The sequence below is a fragment of the Hippopotamus amphibius genome, chromosome 16 (genome assembly GCF_030028045.1).
Source record: "Hippopotamus amphibius kiboko isolate mHipAmp2 chromosome 16, mHipAmp2.hap2, whole genome shotgun sequence".
Lineage (NCBI taxonomy): Eukaryota > Metazoa > Chordata > Mammalia > Artiodactyla > Hippopotamidae > Hippopotamus > Hippopotamus amphibius.
The window spans coordinates 15,430,152-15,449,212 of NC_080201.1; positions in this window are offsets into that span (position 1 = coordinate 15,430,152).

Sequence of the window (19,061 nt, forward strand, 5' to 3'; positions counted from 1 at the left end):
GACTATGCCTTTTATATTTCTTAAAATAACCCTTCTCCCCTGAGTAAAGATGATCTGCAGGGCACTACCTCAGTTCTTCTAGAGGCCTTAACAGAAGGTCTAATAGCCATACCTTTGATTTGCTCTTTACTTCATACCCTGGGTTTGGTCTTCTCCCTGAAGCTGTTTCTTAATGGGTACAGCTTTTGTTTGATAAAGATTTATTTTCCAGTCCTGAAAGGGCTAGGCGATTGTAGTCTCTTTAATTCTGCTTGCAAACAGACCACTTTTTCTTTTCTGAAGTCACCTCTTTCTTGTATTATCTGACCAGATACAGGTAGAAACAAACATTTTGTACACTTAACAATTTCCCTCAAATTCTACTCCCCCAGCCTCTTATTAGCTCCCCCAAGTTTATTAAATAATTTTCTGTCAGATAATCACATGCAACATTTTTACAAAATGTTTTGCCATTACATGAGTCATCATTTTCCCAATCTTCACTAATGATTTCCTTGCCATTTTTACAGCTTCTTATTACAGTTTCCTCACTACCTGCTTCCTGGTTGCAAATCTACTGTTATATATTTTAGACTTTTATTTCTAAAGCACCCCATTTATATCTTACCATCTTCTATGTCTGTTCACTTTTGCCACAGTAATGCCCCTGATTAGCTGACTTAAAACAAAAATAATTTATTTCTTCTCATACATCTTTGGATGAGTTGATAAGCTTAGCTTGGCTCCAAACTGGAATGTGAGTCCAGGTCAGGTCTTTTTCCTTGGACCACCAGTATAGTCAGGGCATATTCTTATGATAATGGTAGAAGCATGGGCAGGTTCAACTGAACAAGCACATTTCAAATTTCTGTATGCAGTATAGCTACTACCATCTCAAGGGCAAAATGAGTAATATGACTGAACCCAAAGGCAAAAGCTCAGGGAGTATTCTGCCTCTAGTGGAAGGAAGAACAGTCACATGGCAAAGAATGTAGATACTAGAAGGGGTGAAGAAGTAGGGTCAACAACACAATGTACCAAATAATTTAAACACTAACCAAAAGAAATATGTGAATGCTATATCAAAATCATATACAATCATTTAAAATATTTTTATTAGTTACAAACAGTGACATTTCTTGACAAAAATACTTAATTTACCTAGAAGCTAAAATAATTCTAAATAGCTATGTACCTAATAACTTAGCCTCCAAATACAGAAAACAAAATTTTAGGACTTCCCTGGTGGGTCAGTGGTTAAGAATCTGCCTGCCAGTGTAGGGGACATGGGTTTGATACCTGGTCTGGGAAGGTCCCACATGGCACGGAGCAACTAAGCCTATGCACCACAACTACTGAACCTGTGCTCTAGAGCCTGCAAGCCACAACTAGTGAGCATGTGTGCCTAGAGCCTGTGTTCTGCAACAAGAGAAGACACCACAATGAGATGTCCTTGTGCCACAATGATGAGTAGCCTCCACTTGCCAAAACTGGAGAAAGTACATGCGTAGCAACAAAGACCTAATGCAGCCAAAAAATAAATGAATAAATAAACCAACAAATAAATGTATTTTAAAAAAGAAAAAAATTTATAAGACTAAAAGGAGAAATATGGAAATTCATGATCACAGGGGGAGATTTTAACTCATTTTCAGTGACTTTTAGAATAAGCAAATATTTGGAAATTTAAAAATGCACTATTAAATATCCCATGTCTCAGGGGGGGAAATCACAATGGAAAAATGGAAATATTTAAAAATAGATAATATTGAAAATATTACATATCAAAACTTTTAAGAGTATAGCTAAAGCATTCTTAGAAGGAAAATTTTGGCTTTTAGATGCATATATTAGAAAAGAAGAAAAGCTGAAAACTCAATGATCTAAGCATCCATCTGAAGAAGGTAGAAAAAAGAACAAATTAAAACCAAAAGAAACTAGAAGAAAAAAAAGCTAATGAACAAACATTCAACAAATCAACAAAGTCAAAAGTTGTTTCTTGATATAATAAAATTGATACTTATTCCCAGGCAAGACTCATCATAAACTCATCGTTTTTTAAAAAAGGCATAACTAACCAAATTCAGAAATTAAAAAATGAGGAACCTTACTATATATCCTAATTCACTGTGTTGGCAATCTATAGTTATAACAGTATTCTGCTTGTGTCATAGCTTTTCATTGCATAAATACTTTTTAATGCTCATGTATATAATTCAGAAAAAAAGATACCAAAATAAAATATTGTTCCACCACTTAGGAAAAAGTGTTTTTGATCTTAGATTCACACTGGAATCACCTAGAATGCATTATTTAAATGTCGATGCCTGGGCCCCTTAGAGGATCAATTAAATCGGAACTTCTAATTGTGTCCTTACATCAGTTTTTTTTTTAAATTCCCCTGTTGATTTTAATATGCAGTCACATTTGTAAACAACTGATATAGAAAATAACATTCTGATGTTTTCAATACAGTCTTTTTGCTTATATAGACGTACACTATGTAATTTTTATATAAAAAGGTTCTTACTAAACATGCAGCTTTGAAACCTTTTAAAGTTTAAAATCTAAACCTTTTAGATTTACCAACATGTCATAAACATCTTTCCATACCAGTGGATATACTTCTGCCACTGCATTTTTAATAGTTACATACTATTCCATTAGATAGATTTATTATCATCTGTGTAACTAATCCACAGTTACTGGGCACTTAAATATTCAATAGTATAAACACAGTGCTAAGAGAATATCCTTATAAAAGTACTTTTCACACATCTATAAAAAGCACTCATTAAAAAATCATTTATTCAAATACTTTCATACCAGTATAATGCAAATGGTTTGTGACAGTTGGTAACTAAATTTTCATCTTAGATGCTCACCCAGGCATGATGTAGGTTATTTAGATTGAATGTTTTGTCTTACTACTTGTATCATTCCTAACCCAGTGCCTGATGTACAGGAGACACACAAAAATATTGGTTGAATAAGTGAATACTTTTAATTCCTTGGCACTAACTTGAATTCCTAGAGTATGTGGAACAGTCACATTCAAAAGAAAGATACCTTGGGAGCATATCTAGTATGCGAAGCCAAACTCGGAATCTGTGACTTAAAATCTTTTACTTTCAAATTAATAATTACGAAACAAAATAGTTATTGAGATCTTTGCTCAGCTAGCCATGACATTTTAAATGTGGCCATTTCTGCATGTACATTTTAAGCTACTATTTATTGAATGTTTTATATCCGTTATTTAATCTTCCGAACCACTCTATATAGTTCATATTACTATTTTCATTTAAAAGGCAAGTTTCAGAGAGGTTAGGTGACATGCTTAAGGTCACAGAGCCACCAAAATTCAGAATGAGGAATTCATCTCTGGTTTGTCTGGCAGGGAAAAAAGAGCACTTTATTTATTTATTTATTTATTTTTTTAAGAACTTTAATTGAGATACAATTAACATACAATAAACTGCATATATTTAGAGTGTACAATTTGGTATCCCAATCTCCCAATTCATTCCCCCCTAACCCTCCCCGCTTTCCCCACTTGGTGTCCATATGTTTGTTCTCTACATCTGTGTCTCTATTTGTCTTGCAAACCAGTTGATCTGTACCATTTTTCTATATTCTGCATGTATGTGTTAAATATGATATTTGTTTTTCTCTTTCTGACTCACTTCGCTCTGTATGACAGTCTCTAGGTCCATTCATGTCTCTACAGATGTCCCAATTTCATTCCTTTTCACAGCTGAGTAATATTCCATTGTATATATATACCACATCTTCTTTATCCATTCATCTGTTGATGGACATTTAGGTTAAAGCACTTTTGTTTTTAACCACTGTACTTCTAGGTATTTTGGCTTTCTGATGCATTGGAGTATAATGATTTTTGATGTTGCAATAAAAAGTATCATCCTTACAACACCAATACATGATGATGGAGAAATATTAGAAGATTCAGATAAGCAGAAAGAATGCAAATTATACCTAAACTAATTCTGTTATCCTTTGGGGGAGCAGTACTTTTTATGAATATGAAAGAAATACTTCACACTTCTGAAATTATTACATTCCCCATCATGCATTTTTGTTTACTGTCTATAATCTTACTTTGAAATTTGGGTACTTGACATGCATGGAAGAAGCGGGACAGAATGTATATTTTAAACTGACCATTGGCTATTTTCCCCCTAAGCATTCATTCACTGATAATTCAATCATAGGTTTTTATTAAACTCCTGTTTTGTTCCATGCATTCTGCTACAATTTGAGAATACAACAGTGATCAAAAACAGACATGGTTCCTGCTCTCATAGAACTCTCAGTGGGTATGAAGAGTGTGACATGAATAAAAAATGGCAAACAAATGTAAACCTGCCACTGTAATAAGCACTATTCAAAAAAGGGATGTGAGTTTGTAAGAAGAGAATTTGACCTAGTCAGAAAAGGCTTTCTTGATGAAATAATAAGTAAGCTGATATTTGAAGGAAAGGTAAAGTAAGGAAGGAGGAGCCTTCTAAGGAAAGGTATTAGTATTTGCAAACCCCTGAGAAAAGGAGACCTAGAAAATGAGAATATGGAAAGAAAACTGGCATGGCTAAGGATACAGACAGCAGCTGGAGAATGTTGTATAAGATGTGGCTGGAGAAGACGGTAGGGACTAAACTATGCAAGGTCCTGAGGCAGGATCCTACCTGGTATACTCAAGGAACAACAGGGAGTCCAGCATGGCTATGGAAGCATAAACAAGGATGGTAGAAAATGAGATTAGAGAGTCAACACGGTGCCAGATAGTCTTGTAATGCTGCCCAATAGCAGTTTCTGCAATGATAGAAATGTTCTCTATCTACTGTCCGCTGATAGCTACTATTCACTTGAAATTGAGCACTCAAAATATAGCTAATACAACTGAGGAACTCAATGCTTAGTTTAATTTAATTTTGATTTTAATAGCCTCTAGCTGCAATGATGTCCAGCATAGTGGCTGTTGAACACTGGAAGTGTGGCTAATGTAGCTGGAGAACTTAATTTTAAATTTAAATTAAATTAAATTAAATTGAAATAGTCATGTGTGGCTAGTGGCTACCATGTTGTATTGTGCAGCTATAGCCTTCTGGCCTTTGACTTTTATTCTTAAATAAACTTAAATTACTGAAGGCCTGTAGCCAAATTGTATTTTGTTTTAAGCAAAGTAACAAAGTGTTCCTTTTTGATAGGATAAATGAGATGTGAAGGTATATGATATCTTGAGATGTACCTCAGAAGGTGAAATGTAGGTAATTAGAGCATATCTAACCTTTTCTTTCCTGCCTCAGCTCAAATATCTCATCTTCATTAAAGCCATCCCTGACCCCCTACCAGTGAGGTAGGTCCTCCCAGTTAATATTTTCATAGAGTGCTGCTCTTTCTCTTCATATCGCTTGCCATATGTTAATCTATGTAGATATTTATATAACTATTTAATATCCTTACCACAACCCCTAACCACATATAAGATTATTACCTAGGGCATGAACAGTGTCTTATTCATGCTGATTCCACAGCACATAGAATCATAGTAGGCCCTTAATGAATATTTGATTACTGAATAAATGTATGAAGAAATGAATAACTATTCAGCAGTTTCTTCTCTGCTATACTGATCTATCTGCATATTTATCCATACTATCACCCCCTCCTCCTCTGGCTGCATAGTGTTAGGGACTCCCCTTAACCATTTATTCATCCCATTTGCTTAAAATTATTGATAAGCATAAGACTCAATACTGTCTAATCCACCAAGTAGGCTTTATTGAGAGACCTTTTCCTACCCACTGATAAGAAATTTAACCATCTTAAAGTAAGACCCAAAAGAATTTGTAAAAAGGTAGGTTGGTAACCTCTGTAGCTCAGAACTGAATTACTCTACAGTAACAACCCACTGTCTGCCCCTCAGCTTTCATATAAGTGATAAGAGTCTACTTTATTTTAAATGAATTGCCCATTTTGAGACAGAGTAATAACATATATGACAGATGGCAGTTGTCTCATGGCATTTCGCTTAGCTAGCTTTACACAATTCCATCATCATTAGGTTACTTAAGGATGTATATGCCCTTATGTTGAGCTTGTCTTTGGGAATCAGTCTCACCAAGAACCCTCAGTTCTAGTTTCGCAGCACCTGACACTGACTTTCAGTTACTTTGGTCCGTAGTGGGACTGCTTTCTCTACTATATTAGAGACTACGAGGACTTTCAGAACATCTTAGTATAATTTCTTAAGTGTACTAAGAAATAGAAACTTATCATTGAGCTATTTCCTCTCATGAAACAACCAGTGATAGGCCTGAAGTGAGCACCCACTGACCTGAGTTTCACTCTTAGCCTGCCTCCAACTTACTGTGTCACCTTCAATGCACTTAATCACTTGGTGCTTCAAGCAAGAACTTGCAAAGAGTTCCTAGTACCTACCTCTTACAGTGATATTAGAAATAATAAAAATAATCCACCTCTGTGAAGCATACTAAAATCCTACAAAATAAATTCTATACAAAGATTGTTGAATGTATATGTGTAGGATTGCTGTTGTTTCAATCCAGGATAAACAGTAGCACTTATTCAAGTCACCACCACAAGAGGTCTCTTAAAAACAGGTTGACTCAGCTATGATAGCTTATGATTTTTTTTTTGATATATAGTTTTCTTTTTCTGCCAAAAGAAAAATCTTGAGTCTGGAAGAAATTAAAAGTAGTAACTTCTTAGGAAACTAGTGCCACAATGAACTGTATGTCAGTTTGTTCTTTAAGACAGGTCTGGCAATTACCTTGGAATAATAGACCTTCATATTTTTTCCAGGTGTTTTTCTTTATGCTTCATCATTCCTGATGAAAGAAAAATGAAATAGTTAAGAGGAAAGCTACAGGTTGTTCTGAAAAGACACCAAGTTTCTCAGAGAAGTGATTGTCTTAGATGGTGCTCTGACCACAGTGCTGAGAGCCACACTGGTCCAGTGAGTAAAGCATGGCTTTTTTGAATCATAACATGCTTTTAACATACATTTTCTATTCCCATTGCTGCTTCCAGGATTTCTTATCATAACACACACACACACAACCCCCCACACCCATCCCTGTCCAGTGCACCCAGTGCGGGGTGGGGGTGGGGGGCAGAAAAGACAAAGTCATTTATATAATGTGTCTCCCTGCTGAGCCCCTAATGGCCGAAGCTTTTGTTCTGCATTCAGTGGCTGCATGTGATGGGCAGGAAGCTGCAGTCTCCCTTTGTTCCATGGCCTTATTCAGCAATTTAGATCCATCATAAAAATCAAATATGCATGTTGCAATCTCCTTGCCCACAACAGCTTCAATTTTCACCTTCCTTTAATTTGAACTCCACAGGGGAAGAAAGAGAAGGAAGGGAGAAAGGGAGAATGGGGGGAGGGAAAAATTGCTTTGTGTTTTTGCTTAGTGGACTGTGAAAATAGGCAGTAATGAAGAAATATATTTTTAATCTCATAGATGTGTCCCATTCAAAACAGCACATACCACCAAACCAGGCCAGTAGAATCCCTTCTGAAAATGCCCTCAAACTATACCAGTTAGCTAAGCCTCCAAAACTGGATGTGAAATGATGGGAAAAGAAAAAAACATGAGAGTATTACAAAAAAGTAGAAACAGGAAGACTGTCTCTCAGGCTTGAGGAGTCATCCTGTTTAGAGGGGTGACATCTACACCACTTCTAATTATGGCCCAAAATAATGTTTTATGTTCAGCTGACTGTCACGAGTTTCTTTTGTAAAAGAAATGATTTGGGGAAAGGGTTCATAGAGGGAGTAAGAGAGAGATTACATTTAAAGATATATTTCCTCTCCAAATAAAAATGAACACATTGACAGAGATGTTTTGGTCCACTTATTGATTTGCACACTATATTTAAAAATTTCCCAGAACTTCAAAGGATGTGTTCCCTGGGGTTCAAATAAATTTGCATCAGCAGCTTTGATATTGATTATTCAGAAAAATACAGAAATCCTTTACCTATTTCATTATTAGACTTAAGCAATGACTTTAGAGAGGGGTTTGTGCCCTAATATAAACAATATGGCCAATATTTATTCGATTTATTAAAAAAATAAAAGATCTGAAGAACTGTGCCTCTTTATGCCTGGTTTCACTTACTAATATAGATTTTGAAGGCTCAAGCTAAAGTTGAATCCGACCAGTTTGAAGATTCTTTGCCTGTTCTTATAAATGGAGCTCTTTCAGGGTAATTCCAGGGAGATTGGCTCGAGGCAACATTAGACAGACACTGAACATAATACAGGATGGATGCATACTGAAAGAGTGATCTTGGGGATCATTCAAGGTTGAAAAGCCTTTGATTGCCTTGAGTGGAGCTTCTTCTGGAAGATGTACTGAATGAGTCTGGGATCAAAACCAATTTCACAAGTTTGACCCATTTGTAATATGGAAATCCACCAGATTCTGCTATGACTAATTAGAGATATGTGAAGAGGGTTTCTCTTTCCCAACATTATTGATTTTCCTCTCAAATTCCCCAGTTTCACAGAAAATCTCTGGCATTTAAAAGTGTTCAATTTAGTACAGTTCACTGATGCATGTAATCTTTGCTAACTGCATCCCATTTTCTCTGAACTTGGTTGTTCAGGCCCTCTTATGTTCTGGGTATATTTTAGATTTACTTTAGATTTTCAGTGAAATCAAAGATGCACCCAGGATGTATAAGCACTGAGAGGATAGATTTAGTATTTGGATTTTTTGTTGTTGTTGTAATCTTTCCCTTCCCTCCATTGGAAATACAGGAAATTATCCATGCCCATAAAAAAGTGTAATTTTAGAAAGTGGATTCTACACAATTTAAGCTTACATGTGAGTCAAGGGATTTATGTCTTCAATCTTATCTGTCCTGGAAAAAGTGAGAAAATTAAGATGGCTAATAGTACTTGGAAATTTACAACATTGGAGAAAATCTGTGACTGAATAGCATAACTCAGGCAAAAGCTATGGCTCTATGCCATGTCAACTCCTCTCTTCCCCTTCCCATCTTTTCTTTTAGGATATTGTGAACAGATATCATACCCTGTAACTTCTCATTAAAGTCTGGGCCACACGCTGGTATTTTATGTTTTCAACTTCTCTCACATGAGGAAAGGTGCTAGAAAGATGTATCAGAGGATAAACATTGCATATTAGAGAGTGAAGCCTTTTTTTCTTTGAATTTAAGATAATTTAATGCATAAGGTATCTTTAATGGAACGTTTTCCTCTCCTCTTTCATATGGGAATTCTTTTTTTGGTCCTTATTTCTCTCTTGTTAAGAAATAAATTGTAGAAGGCATAGAGGTAAAAATTGTTTGACTATTTTCTTGACCTGTCTTCCTTTTCAGGCCACCTGGTTTACATTTCAGGTCATTTCAAATACTAACATTATTCTTACCTATGCTTTAAACATAAATGTTAGATTTCTTTTCCTTCAAGATCTGAGAGTCCTCAGAGTGCCTCTTTCCCCTCAGTATTAAATCCATGTTGAACTAATGACAAGTCTCAACATATACAGTCTGTATATATAGAGCCTGTCTCTCTGTAGAAGTTGAGAGTATAGCCTCCAGAATTATACATTCTGTGTTCAAATTCTATTTCCATCCTTGACCAGCTCTGTGACCTTGGGAAAGTTAAGCCTTAGTGTCATTATTTGTAAAATGAGTATATGAGGATAATAGCACCTAATTCATAGGATGGTGAGAGTTCAAAGAGATTCTGTAAAATATTTCAGGTTGGGTTCCTAGGGAAGCAAACTTTCAGTTCAAAATTAATATTCAGGATGTTTATTATTTATTAGGGAGTGCTCTTGGGATCAGCACTTGTGGGAAATGAGCTGCACTGCATCCCAGCAAAGATCTCAGCCAACCTCATAGGTAAGTTTTTTCAATGAGAGCTGACAATCGAGGCCTGTCTTCTTTTAGGACTCCCATCAACTGGTGACATAAGTCCTTCATTCCTGATGGGGATCTGGGTGACATGTTACAATGTCTACCAGAAGTGTTTAGTAAGTGTTCAACAAATATTAGCTATATAGTAGTACCAGTGTATATTTACCTATGAGACCATTCTCATGTGTCATGATCCCAAACAGTTGCTCCCGTTATATATATTCATATATTTTTAAATTTTATTTATTTATTTGGTTGTGCCAGGCCTTAGTTGTGGCAGGCAGGCTCCTTAGTTGTGGCTTGTGGGCTCCTTAGTTGAGGCATGTGGACTCCTTAGTCGCAGCACAGGGGGCTCCTTAGTTGCAGCATGTGGGCTCCTTAGTTGTGGCATGCAAACTCAGTTGAGGCGTGCATGTGGGATCTAGTTCCCTGACTAGGTATCAAACCTGGCTCCCCTGCATTGGGAGCATGGAATCTTAACCACTCTGCCACCAGGAAAGTCCCTCCCATTGTATATTTTAATTACAAGAGGCAGTATAGTGTTGTGGTAAGAGCATAGCTCTGGAACTGGACTTCCTGGGTTTGACTCCCATTTCCCCAACTCTTTGAATAGTGCCTGACATGTGATATATGCTCTTGTGCTCATTGTTGTTACTATTTTCTTTCTTCTGAAGTTAAACATGTAGTTGAAAAGTACTTTGGAATAAGAGAATTCTTGGTTTAAAACCAAGCTCTGTCACTTACCAATCGTGGGCTTGTTATTTAATGTGATACTCAGTTTTCACATCTGTAAAATAGAAATAATGATGTCCTTCATAGAATGCACCAAGAATATGAAGGAATTTTGAGCCTCTGTTACAGTTCCTTATCTGAAAGACAGGAATATCCTACCCTTGGGATATTGTGAATATTACATCAGCTCATATATGAAAAGTACGTAGAATGATCCCTGATATGAGGTTCACATTCAGTTAAGTGTTAGCTATACGACAACTGTATAAAGCCCTCTACACAGTGCCTTGCATATGATAAGCACTCAGATATTATTTTTGAAGTCCATCAAGGATGTTTTCATTATTCTCTCCTTTTAACCTTTATTTCTTATTTCATCTGGCCTGCTGTTCCTTTCCTTTTGATTATTCCTTTCCTCTTCCCTCACTTCCTTAAGGGTTTTTGGATGTTTTATGTAGGTCAACATTAAACCATATTCTCTAACAACCTAAAAAAAAAAAAAAAAAAAGGTACTTTTTTTTTTGTTCTTGAGATAATAAAGCTGATGAGAGATTAAACATTATCTTCAGGTACTGGAAGGCTTTTGTTACAGAAAAGATGGTTGCCAGTTCTTGTTCATCTTCAGGAGAGAAGAAGAGAAATTGACTTAACTGTAGCCTAAATACAGTATGGATGACCAAAGAGAATGACAGAATCTCCAACCCTATGAGAGGCTAAACACAAAGAATATGCTTAATTTACCTAGAATAGCTATGTACATGTGTTCCCAGTCAAAGGAAAGAGAAGATTCTTTTTTTTCCCTATGTATAATGAAAGTGTTATTTATGTTTTTAATTTTTAATTTTTATTGGAGTATAGTTGATTTACAATATTGTGTTAGTTTCAGGTGTACAGCAAAGTAATTCAGTTATACATATATATATATATATATACACACATTCTTTTTCAGATTCTTTTTCTATATAGGTTATTACAGAATATTGAGTAAAGTTCCATGTGCTCTGCAGTAGGTCCTTGATGATTATCTATTTTATATATAGTAGTGTGTATATGTTAATCCCAAACTCCTAATTTATCCTTCCCCTTCCCCCCAACATTTTCCCTTTGGTAAGCATAAGTTTGTTTTTGTAGTCTGTGAGTCTGTTTCTGTCTCATAAATAAATTCATTTGTATCATTTTTTAAGATTCCACATATATGTGTTATCATATGATATTTGTCAACTTGACTTAGTATTATAATCTCTAGGTCCATCCATATTGCTGCAAATGGCATTATTTCATTCTTTTTTATTGCTGAGTAATATTCCATTGTATATATGTACCACATCTTCTTTATCTGTTCCTCTGTAGATGGATATTTAGGTTGTTTTCATGTCTTGGCTATTGTAAACAGCACTGCATTGAACATTGGGGTGCATGTATCCTTTCAAACCATGTTTTTTTTCCAGATATATGCCCAGAACTGGGATTGCTGGGTGATATGGTAGCTCTGTTTTTACTTTCTTAAGGAACCTCCATAATGTTCTCCATAGTGGCTGTACCAATTTACATTCCCACAGACAGTATAGGAGGGTTCACTTTTCTCCATACCCTCTCCAGCATTTATTGTTTGTAGACTTCTTGATGATGGGCATTCTCACTGGTGTGAGATGATACCTCATTGTAGTTTTGATTTGCATTTCTGTAATAATTAGTGATGTTGAGCATTTTTTCATGTGCCTCTTGGCCATCTATATGTCTTCTCTGGAGAAATGTCTATTTAGATCTTTTGATTGGGTTATTTATTGATTGATTGGGTTATTTATTTATTTATTTATTTTGCATAGAGTTGCATGAGGTGTTCATAATATTTTAGAGATTAATCCCTTGTCAGTTGCTTCATTTGCAGATATTTTCTCCCATTCTGTGGGTTGTCTTTTCATTTTCTTTCTGGTTTGTTTTGCTGTGTAGAAGCTTTTAAGTTTAATTAGATCCCATTTGTTTATTTTTGTTTTTATTTTCACTACTCTAGGAGGTGGATCCAAAGAGATATTGGTGTGATTTATGTCAAAGAGTGTTTTACCTGTGTTTTCCTCTAAGAGTTTTATAGTATCCAATCTTGCGTTTAGGACTTTAATCCATTTTGAGTTTATTTTGTGTATGGTGTTAGAGAATGTTCAAATTTCATTCATTGACATGTAGTGATCCAGTTTTCCCAGCACCACTTACTGAAGAGACTGTCTTTTCCCCATTGAATATTCTTGCCTCCTTTGTTGTAGGTTAATTGACCATAGATGCATGGTTTTATTTCTGGGCTTTCTGTCCTGTTCCATGGATCTATATTTCTGTCCTTGTGCCAGTACCACAGTTTTAATGACTGTAGCTTTCTAGTATAGTCTGAAGTCAGGGAGCCTTATTCCTCCAGCTCCGTTTTTATTTTTCAGAATTGCTTTGGTTATTCAGGGTCTTTTGTATTTCCACACAGTTTATAAAATTTTTTTGTTCTAATTCTGTGAAAAATTCCTTTAATAATTTGATAGGGAATGCATTCAAGCTGTAGATTGCTATGGGTAGTACATTCATTTTCTCAATATGCTATGGGTAGTACAATCAAATGCTCAATCAATTTCCCAGTCCTAGAACATGGTGTATCTTTCCATCTGTGTCATCTTTGATTTCTTTCATTAGTGTCTTACAGTTTTCAGAGTACAGATCTTTTGTCTCTTTAGCTTGGTTCATTCCTAGGTATTTTATTCTTTTTGATGCAGTGGTAAATGGGATTGTTTCCTTAATTTCTCTTTTTGATCTTTTCTTATTAGTGTATAGGAATGCAAGAGATTTCTGTGTATTAATTTTGTGTCCTACAACCTTACCGAATTCATTGATGAGCTCTAGTAGTTTTATGGTAGCATCTTTAGGATTTTCTATGTATAGTACCATGGCATCTGCAAACAGTGACAGTTTTATTTCTTCTTTTCCAGTTTGGATTCCTTTTATATCTTTTCTGATTGCCATGGCTAGGACTTCCAAAACTATGTTGAATAAAAGTGGTGAGAGTGGACATCCCTGTTTTATTCCTCATCTTAGAGTTCAGTTTTTCACCACTGAATATATTAGCTGTGGGTTTGTCATATATGGCCTTTATTATTTTGGGGTAGGTTCCCTGTATGCCCACTTCCTGGAGAGTTTTTATTATAAATTGGTGTTGAATTTTGTCAGGACCTTTTTCTGCATCTATTGAAATAATCATATGGTTTTTCTTCTTCAATTTGTTGATGTTGTGTATCACATGAATTGATTTGTGGATATTGAAAAATCCTTGCATCCCTGGGATATATCCTACTTGAGCATGGTGTATGATCCTTTGAGTGTATTGTTGGATTCACCTTGCTAGTATTTTGTTGAGGATTTTTGCATCTATGTTCATCAGTGAAATTGGCCTGTAGTTTTCTTTCCTTGTGGTATATTTGTCTGGTTTTGTTATCAGGGCGATGGTTAGCCTCATAGAATGAGTTTGGGAGTGTTCCTTCCTCTGAAATTTTTTGGAATAGTTTCAGAAGAATAGGTGTAAACTCTTCGCTAACATTTAGAGAAGAGTTAATGATAGAATTTGCCTGTGAAGCCATCTGGTCCTGGACTTTTGTTTGGTGGAAGTTTTTTAATCACTATTTCAATTTCAGTACTTGTGACTGGTCTGTTCATATTTTCCATTTCTTCCTGCTTCAGTCTTAGAAGTTTGTACCTTTCTAAGAATTTGTCCATTTTTCTAGATTGTCCATTTTATTGATATATGGTTTCTTATAGCAGTCTCTTGTATTTTCTTTGATCTTTTGTATTTCTGTGGTGTCATTGTAATTACTTCTTCATTTCTAATTTTACTGATTTGAGCCCTCTCCCTATTTTCCTGATTAGTCTGGATAAAGGTTTATGAATTTTGTTCATCTTCTCAAAGAACCAGCTTTTAGTTTCATTGATCTTTTCTATTGGTTTTTTTCATCTCTATTTCTTTTATTTCTGCTCTGGTCTTTGTGATTTCTTTCCTTTTACTCACTTTGGATTTTGTTTGTTCTTCTTTCTCTAGTTTCTTTAGGTGTAAGGTTAAATTGTTTATTTGAGATTTTTTTCTTGTTTCCTGAGGTAAGATTGTATTGCTAGAAACTTCCTTCTTAGAACTGCTTTTGCTGCATCCCATAAGTTTTGGACTTTCATGTTTTCATTGTTATTTATCTCTAGGTGATTTTTGATTTCCTCTTGATTTCTTCAGTGATCCATTGGTGGTTTAGTAGCATATTGTTTACCTTCCACGTGTTTGTATTTTTTACAGGTTTTTTTTTTCTTGTATTTCATTTCTAATCTCATATCATTGATGTTGGAAAAGATGCCTGATATGATTTCAGGTTTTTAAAATTTACCAAGGCTTGCTTTGTGGTCCAGAATGTGATCAATCCTGGAGGATGTTCCATGTGCACTTGAAAAGAAAGTGTATTCTGCTGCTTTTAGGTGGAATGCCCTATAAATATCAATTAAGTCCATCTGGTCTAATGTATCATTTAAGGCCTGTGTTTCCTTATTAATTTTCTGCCTGGATGATCTGTCCATTGATGTAAGTAGGTGTTAAAGTCCCCCAGTATTACTGGTTACTGTTGATTTCTCCTTTTATGGCAGTTACCATTTGCCTTATATATTTAAGTGCTGTTATGTTGGGTGCATATATGTTTACAATTGTTATATCTTCTTCTTGGATTAATCCCTTGATCATTATGTAGTGTCCTTCTTTGTCTCTTGTGACAGTGCTTATTTTAAAGTCCATTTTGTCTGATATGAGTATTGCTATCTAGCTTTCCTTTGATTTCCATTTGCATGGAATACCTTTTTCCATCTCCTCACTTTGTCTATATGTGTTCCTAGATGTGAAATGGGTCTGTTGTCAACAGCATATATATATATATTGGTCTTGTTTTCATATCCGTTCAGCCATTCTGTGTCTTTTGGTTCATTTTTATATAAGCTAATTATTAATGTGTATGTTCTTATTGCCATTTTGTTAATTGTTTTGGATTTGTTTTTGTAGGTCTTTTTTCTTACGTTAGTCTTTTGTTCCCTTCTCTTGTGATTTGAGGACTATGTATAGTGTTTGGATTTCTTTTTCTTTTTTTGTGTGTATCTGTTGTAGTTTTTTAGTTTGCAGTTAGCATGAGGTTTTCATATAGCAGTCTGTATATATACAGGATTGTTTTAAGTTCCTGGTCCCTTAGTTTCAAATGCATTTCCAATATTCTGCATTTGTACTCTCCTCTTTGCACAATTGCTGGTTTTGATATATTTGTGTGTGGATGATTTCCTACCTTTAGTGTATGTTTGCCTTTACCAGTGATCTTTCACAATTGTAATCTTCTTGTTTTTAGTTGTGGCCTTTTCCGCCTAGAGAAGTTCCTTTAGCATTTGTTGTCAAGCTGGTTTGGTGGTGCTGAATTCTCTTAGCTTTAGCTTGTCTGTAAAGCTTTTGAATATTTAGTCAAATTGGAGTGAGAGCCTTGCTGGGTAGAGTATTCTTGATTGTAGCTTTTTCCCTTTCATCACTTTAAGTATTTCATGCCACTCCCTCTGGACTGCAGAATTTCTGCTGAAGAATCAGCTGATAACTTTATGGAGCTTCCTTTGGATGTTATTTTTTGCTTTTCTCTCTTTGCTTTTAATATTTTCTGTTTGTCTTCAATTTTTAAAATTTGATTCATATGTGTCTTGGCATGTTCCTCCTTGGGTTTATCCTGTATGGGACTCCCTGCACTTCCTGGACTTGAATGAGTGTTTCCTTACCCATTTTAGAGAAGTTTTCAGTTATTATCTCTTCATATGTTTTTCTTAGGCCCTTTGTCTCTCTCTTCTCCTTCTGGGAACACTATAATGCAAATGTTGGTATGTTTAATGTTGTCCCAGAGGTCTCTTAGACCATCCTTATTTCTTTTCATTCTTTTTTCTTTATTTTCTTCTGTGGCAGTGATTTCCACCTATCTGTCTTCCAGGTCACTTATTTATTCTTCTGCCTTAGTTACTCTGCTATTGATTCCTTCTAGTGTAGTTTTCATTTCATTTATTGTATTGTTCATCTCTGTTTGTTCTTTAAATCTTCTACCTCTTTGTTAAACACTTTTTGTATCTTCTCATTCTGCACCTCCATTCTTTTTCTGAGGCCTTGTATCATCTTTATTATCCTCACTCTGAATTCTTTTTCAGACAGATTACCTATCTCCACTTCACTTAGTTGTTCTTCTGGGTATTTATCTTATTTCTTTGTCTGGACCACATTTCTCTGCCATCTCGTTTTGTCTACCTTGCTGTGTTTGTGGGCTCCATTCCATAGGCTACAGGGTTGTACTTCTTCCTGCTTATGGTGTCTGCCCCTAGTGGGTGAGGTTGGTCTCAAGTCTTGTTCAAGTTTCCTGGCGTGAGGGACTGGTGCCTGCTCACTGGGGGGTGGAGCTCTATGTCTAATGGAGTGTCTAGAGGTGGCTGTGGGTTCAGGAGGACTTTAGGCAGCCTGTCTGTTGATGGGTTGGGCTGTGTTCCTGCCCTCTTGGTTGTTTGGCCTGAGGCTTTCCAGCACTGGAGCCTGCAGGCTGTTGGGTGAGGTTAGGTCTTGGAAGCAAAATGCTGACCTTTAGGAGAGCTCATATCAATAAATATTCCTAGGGGCCTCTGCCATTAGTGTCCTTTATCCCACAGTGGCCCATAGCCAACCCCCACCTACCCAGGAGATCCTTCAAGGCCTGCAGGTAGGTCTGGCCGAGGCTTCTATGCAGTCACTGCTTTGTCCTGGGCCCCAGTGCACATGAAACCTTGTGCATGCCCTCTAAGAGTGGAATCTCTGTTTCCCCCAGTTCTGTGGAGCTCTTGCAGTTGAGCCCCACTGGCCTTCAAAGCCAGATGCTCTGGCAGCTTTTCCTCTCGATGCCAGACTCCCGGGCTGGGTGTCCTGACATGGGTCTGAGAACTCTCACTCTTGTGGGAGAGCTTCTGTGATACAATCATTTTCCAGTTTCTGGATTGCCCAGTTGGTGGGTTTGGGATTTGATTATATTGCGAATGTATCCCTCCTACCATTTCATTGTGGCTTCTCCTTTACTTTAGATGTAGAATATCTGTTTTGTTAGGTTCCAGTCTGTTTTTTTTTTTTGTCAATGGTTGTTCACCAGTTAGTTGCAGTTTTGGTGTTTTTGTGAGAGGAGATGTGCTCAGGTCCTTCAACTCTGCCCTCTTGTCTCCAATCCCTCAGGAAGATTCTAATGAATCCCCTTCTAGCCCCACAATCCTCTGACTTTGTTTCTCCCAAATATTTTTACTGTAAATGTTACCTGCTAATGTGTACCTTACTTGAGCTATAGTCTTCCATTGTCACACTATCTTTACTGGTTTGATAATAACTGATGCCCTTTATAAACACATCAGAAAAGGATCTTGGTTTCGCACAGCCATCTACTATTTCCATCAACTTATAAATGTTTTCTCCTTACAGTAGTGTGTAATACTAAATAATGAGGTAGCCATAACTTTCTTTTGCACTACAGCAGAAATAAATAGCCTGAATAAATTCACCTTATTCATACACAGTGGTTTTTTTAATTACTATTATGTTTTAGGTTTAAACACTGCCAAGTGTTAACATTTTACATTAGATCATTATTTTGACAGGAATTTGACAGTATAATTATGGCCTTATAATCAATCATGTAGAAGATCATCTTAATTAAATAAACAAAAACTGGAGGAAAAGGAACATTTTGATTGAGTTTATTCCCTAGGAATAAGAGGAAGAGTGGCTCAAAATAGAAACATACATCTGTGGAACGAGAGAAGAAAAATCTGCACTTCTCAAAAACTTACACTTCCCTTTTGAGGATATTATCATATAGAGATCTAGGAAATAGCACAGCATTAAATGTACCCATATATATATATATATATATATATATATATATATATATATATATGCTGCATTTTGATGGCAGACAAAGCTATCATCTTTGTTTATACTTTGAACTACTATAGCATTTCCTACCCAGGAATCTCAAATTCCCACAAATTCTGTACATAATAGTTATTGCATGTTCAAATATGTGAATAATAGACCTTTCTTCATGCAAGTCCCTGGAAATGTATGAATTATATCTAATTGTTTTTAGAACTTTTCCTTTGGGTTCCTCCTGCTTATCTCCACTAAAGAGAGACCTATGCCATGTTGGTAAGTTTGTTAGTGACTTCATAGCACAGGAAAGTTCTAAATTACATTTTGTGATTAAGACATCATTCCTTAAAAATTTGAGGGGGCTAGATGGATTGTGTGTGTGTGTGTGTGTGTGTGTATGTGTGTGTGTAACCCATTTAAACTTTTATTTTTTGTATTTTCATGTCTCTTGTGCTTGGCATGTAGTTGG